This window comes from Haemaphysalis longicornis, unplaced genomic scaffold (assembly GCF_048455015.1).
Source record: "Haemaphysalis longicornis isolate Haplotype H1 unplaced genomic scaffold, Haemaphysalis longicornis Haplotype H1 scaffold_3, whole genome shotgun sequence".
In the NCBI taxonomy this organism is placed as follows: Eukaryota; Metazoa; Arthropoda; class Arachnida; order Ixodida; family Ixodidae; genus Haemaphysalis; species Haemaphysalis longicornis.
Window position 1 is genome coordinate 149,018,665 of NW_027526335.1, and position 6,000 is coordinate 149,024,664.

Here is a 6,000-nt window from a genome sequence, read left to right on the forward strand (position 1 = left end):
ACCTCAATCCCTACGGTAAGAGGCCATTCTTGGCCTACATCGCACCTTCGGTGACTTTTCACAATTGCCGACACCAAGTATCCCATTCTCGGGGCTGTTTTCTGGACAGGACTACAAGCATGGTGTTCTCGCCTCTGCCACGGCGACCGGACTTCGTGATTGTAAGCCATCTCCAATCTACGAGGAGATTCTTGCCGATTTTCCAGCTATCACAGGGCCCCGCAACGGCGAGTACCCAGTGAAGCACACCATCTCGCACTTCATCGTCCCGGCAAGGTCACCTGTCTTCGCTCGACCACTTGGTCTCTGGATCCCGTCACACCATTTCTCTTCGAGGAGGAGAAGCAGGAGAATAAACATTTAGTTACCGTGAGTGCTGATGGCAGGGCACTCGCCCGTGGAGAGCATCATTACTCCGGGATACCCAGGCTGCGACTTGCAGTCCAGGCTCTCTTTACATTTCTTGCTAGTGTCCAATGTTCCTCTCGACAAGACGAGCCATCCACTGCTCAAAAGATGGGAAGGGGATTGGGAGTAGGTTGGGAGTTTTTTGGCACTCCCATACGTGGTGGTACAGGGTGCCTGGCTTTAGACAGAAATTGCAAAGGGAGAGATACCGAGTGAGGTAGATGGAATGGAGGAGGTTTCTGTGGGGATAAGAATACGTCTGCAATCGCCGAAGAGTGGTGGCTTCTTATCTGGTTAACTGAAGATAAGGCGGTGGGAATTTTCTTCTGCCTGGACTATAATTTTCCAGGACGTCTGAATACCCGTGAAGTGGGTCCGTTTTGGTGTTAGCGGGGAACATTTCGCCTCGGGTAATGCCCCGGTGTAGGTACGCGTGGGCAGCGCTGTGAGCCACCTCATTACCGTCGATGGATTCAAGCCCAGGAACCCAGATGATTTCCATCTCAGGTAGCTGAGCAATGGTTTTCAGAATGGTCAGTCGTGGTGTGAGATGCGCCGTTGCTGATAACTTCGACATGCCGCTTGCGAGTCAGTTAGTATAGTGATGACGTCCTCCTGGGCCTGGGCGTGGCAGCCAGTGCAATCGCAACTTCCTCAGCAGCTTCTGTTGAGGTTGTACGTACAGTCATAGCTGTCAGTTCCTGACCAGCCGCGTTAACAACGCAGAGGACGTGTGCTGGTTGCTTTAGGCATAAAGCAGCGTCGCTGAATGTTGTTGGGTTATTTCCATAGTTGGCGTTCACGGCTTTCCCTCTAGCCATGCGGTTTGCCTTGTTATGAACGACCTGCATGTTTCTTGGTATCGGTAGAACTCGAATGTGCTGTCCAATCTGTAATAGAACATGTATCTTCTCGTCTTGCACGTGTGGGGTCGCGCATCCTACCTGCCAAAAAGTAGTCCTTCCCGTGTGAGGTAGCTTCAGTTGTTCAATCTGAGAGGCGCAGTGTGCATCCTCTATCTCCTCCCAACTATTATGTATTCCCAGTCGGAGCAATCTTTTAAATGCAGAGCGTTTCTCTAACTCACGATGTCACCCGGCGTTGGCGTGCCCAACAGCCGTTCCAGGTGCGCCCTCTCCCCCACTCCTACTCTCCCGCATCACGCTACCCTCCTCGCTCTCAACAACAGGTTCGCACCCCTCCCCCTACACTATATAAAAAATAATACTTACCGGCACCTGGTTTCGATCCCACGACCCTGCGGGCAGAACGCACGGTACATGGTGCTCTACCCACTGCGCCACAAAGCCGACACAGAATGGAAGGCTACGAACGCGCCTTATATCATTGACTCATTCAAACTACGTCAAGAAGCTGCTGATACAACGCATTCACTACCTGTGGGCGGAACGCGAGGTACATGGTGCTCTTCCCACTGCGCCACAAAACCGACACAGAATGAAAGGCTACGAACGCGCCTTATATCCTTGACTCATTCAAACTACGTCAAGAAGCTGCTGATACAACGCATTCACTACCACCAACTCCCCAAACACTAAACGTTAGCGCAATACACCCACCCCCTATGCGACGCATTTACGCTAGTCCCCCTCGCGGGGAGATGGGCCCTTTTTGTTGATGTCTTGGATGGCAGTCCAAAGGCGATCTTTTAAGCTTGTCGAATTGTCTAGAGCTTGTCTAGAGTAATCTGTATGGTGCACAGGGTATTTGACTCCAGCAAGCCAAACCTTCTATTTGACCCCCGATGAATGAGCCACATTATCTGGCAGAGAGTGCAGTTGAGAGGGGCAATTGTATGCATTCCTGAGCCATTTTTGGGAATCACAAACCCTAAATTACGCAGATGGGCACAATGAGAACTGGTTTGGCCCTGTGTTGTGAGCACCGGCTCAGGGAGGCTTTTCTTCCTCTGCGTTGCTTTCTCAGATATTAAAGTAAGCAGAGCTGACTTCCTGAGGCGCAGCTAAGCCTCAGGCTCGAATGTATTCGTGTGCCTTTTCGATGGCTAATTGTAGGGCGTCTTGTTGCCCCCCATTGATCCCTTGGGGGTCCGATGGGGAAGTCGTCTGCGTAAAGCGCATGCCGTAGGTGTGGGATGTTATTGAGTATCTGAGGCAGATATTTTGATAATATTAAATAAGAGCGGTGATATCACCGAAGCTTGTGGAGTGCCCTGTGGTATTGTTTTAAATGTTCTTGAACAAGGGTGGCCTATTCCGATGGATGCGGTGCGCCTTGTCAGGAAGGCTTTAACATAGCTATGAAAGTGTGTCATTCATTAGGAAAAATTTAAATCTACCACCTCTTGCCATGCGCAGAAATTATTTCCGCTTATCTTTCTTCCACAAATTATATCACAGTGATTCGCCGTTCCGCCATACGTTCATTCACCCTGCTTTGTACATTTCCGCACGCGTTGACCACGATCATAAAATAGAACCTGTATTTCCTCGCACAAAAAAACACCAATACTCACCCCTTGTATTATCGATAACCGAGTGGAATGCTCTGCCTGCCAGCATTGTAACGCATACACAGCAATCATCTTTCCAGTCTGCATTATTTGCGTTCCTTGAATGCGTTGGACAATCTTAGCCATTGCCCCTTTTTTGCTGCTGTATAACGTGTCGTGCAGCTTTTTTAATGTGCTCGCCTGTGAAAACCTTGCTGTGTTCTTTTTTGCTTATTTTTGTTTACCGAATGTGTATCCCGCGCATGTTTTTTTGTCTTCTTCTTTTCTTGTTAAAAATTGCTGTTGTCACTGATTACTGTATAAACCCCTCTTAAGTAATGCCCTAGAGGCCCTGAAGTTATACAAATAAATAAATAAAAATAGTTATATAGCCTCTGACCACAGTCAATTAATGCTAGTCCGCAAGGAATGGCTTGGTGGTTAACATTATCAAAGGCGCCCTTCATACCCTAAGCCAGTATGGATCTTTTGTGCGAATTGAAAAGGCTGTCGAATATTTCTTCTTTAAGACGCAGCACGATATCTTGTGTGGATACATGGGGGAGAATCCTTACATATTTGCTGGGAAATTCCTATTATTTTCGATGTACAGGTACAGGCTATTTTGTTCCATGTGTTCCAATAACCTCCCAACACAAGATGTGAAGGAAATGGGTCGCAGATTTGCTGGGGCTAGTGGCTTACGGGTTTTTTTTTATCAGTGTAACGTCGGCGTGTTTCCACTGGGATGGGACTTTTCTGGCTATCCACTCACCAGTAATGTATTTCAATAGAGCCTCTAACGCCGTGGTGTGCAAATTCCGTAGAAGCAAGCTTGTTTCGAATCTTGTCCTTTCGTGCTGTAGTATTCCGGGTAAAGTTTTGAACCACTGCTTCAATTTCAGCTATAGTGAAAGCCGAAACCATTTCTTGATCCATTTATGATGAATGGGAACCTTGCCAGAGTGGAGAACCCTAAAATCCCGCAAACTGAGCCAACCACATAATGGCAGGGGAATTGCCGCTCGTACCGCATTAAGAACACCAACACTCATTATCCCTTTTCGCATCTCAACACACATCGACAGTCACTGCATTGCAAGAAACGGAGACATATCTAGTACAGCTCAGGGGATACCAAACATACCTTGACGATTCCTAGGCAAACCAAAGAGCCCAAACACATTCTCGTCCCACCTCATTGGATTATACACTCGTCGAACTCATCCAACCCAGGAAGACTCAAGCAAGCCTCTTCATCCTCAGCATATACAGACCATAATCTGCACCACCTGGTGAGATCGACTTTGTTTTTACAACAGTAAAGCAACGTGCAAAAGGTACTGCCGTTGTAATAGTAGTAGACTTTGAGACGCACCATTCTACCTGGCACCTTACTACCGAGGGATAACAAGACAGGCCAGCAGCTATACGAAGCCATCCGAAAGCATAATCTATATTTGTGCAACATCATTAAAGGCCCAACCAGAATTGGAAATAGTGTCACTAGAGACAGCACGTCACATTTGACGTTAACTTACGCTGTAAAAGAACCCATTTGGGCATGCCTGGAAAAACGCTGGGCAGGGAACATTACAAAGTCCAGCTGATGCTTCCCCATAACATAACGACAGTTCGAGTATATGTTCGAGCCCTCATATGGTAGCCAAGAAGGGTTCCCGTGACTGAACGCCATGCGGTGACTACCATGCGCTCAACGGAATCACATTTCCGACCGGCACCCACAACCACACTTGCAGGACGTGGCCGCGAATCATGCAGGCAGCAAGATATTGCCCCGAGCCTTCCATTCGGTTTCTCTGTTTACGTTTTCTTTTTCCTTCCGGCTGCGCCGGTCTCTGTTATTTGTGTGCCAAGTGAAGCGGTTGCTGTATTCTTGCACGATGGCGGAAAAATTAAAACCCTCTAACTACTCAACCACGCGCCCAAGAACATTATTCACGACATGCCCTCAGCCCCAAGACCCGATCTATCCCAGACGTGACTCCTGTACACGACCACGACACGGCCCAACGACTATCCGACATGACAAGGCCTTCCGCTAAGAAGACTACCAAAAAGACGACGCATAATCCCGACCGCTAACATGCAGAAGCTGAGATACGACGCCCTGGCGCACCTGTTACTCGAGAAAAGCGGCGCCCGACATCCAGTTGTCCATCGACGGCTTTGATGTAGTCGCCCTTATCGATACGGGATCCGACTACTCAGTAACCAGCGGGTCATTCGCGTCTAAGCTAAAAGAAGCTACTACAAGATCGGATGGTCCGCACATACGCACAGCAGGAGGCCACCTCGTAATGCCAAGTGGAACGTGTACATCCTGCGTCACCATACACAGCACAACGTACCCTGCTGTGTACGTCATTATTGCTAAAAGCTTCCGCGACGTAATTCTTGGAATGGCCTTTTTGACGGACAATGTTGCAACAATTCATCTGCAGACAAGGCCGATACCTTTTTGCTCAGATCATTCCGTGACAGCGGAACCGACCCCAAACACCGTACTCCTGTAAGGATCGCCCGTCACCCTGCCACCCCGCAAAAGCTTGATGATCGCCGTCTACTTTGAGGATGCTTCTCCTTTCGTCGACGCTGCTGCACACAGTGACCCAAGTTTGCTTCTCGACCGTTGTGTCTCCGTCGCAAGAGGCATTGCGCGCTTTAGAAAATGCAAATCCCACGTTTTGTTCTCCAATTTTACCGAGGAGAACCAGCATCTAAACTACGGCGCAGCAACTCTGTTCCTCAAAGAAACGCAAGAAACAAGTGAAGTGATCACGGTCACCAACTGTGAACGGGTTCGTGCATACGCTTTGAAGCTGCCGCATACTTTCGACGTGAACCGGCTATGCCGCAAGAAAATGGGGACAAGTTATTCAATTTGCTACGTCGCTACAGCGAGTTCTATTCATCTAATTCAAAATTATTTCAGATACCACCGGCGAAGCACCGAATCATAACCGAAGATGTTGCCCGACGTACCCCACAGTCATTGTACCGCGAGTCTTCGCACGAGCGGGAAGCCGCCGGCACTCAAGTCTAAGACATGCATAGCGACGACATTATACAGCCATCGAAAAGCCCCTGCGCTCTCC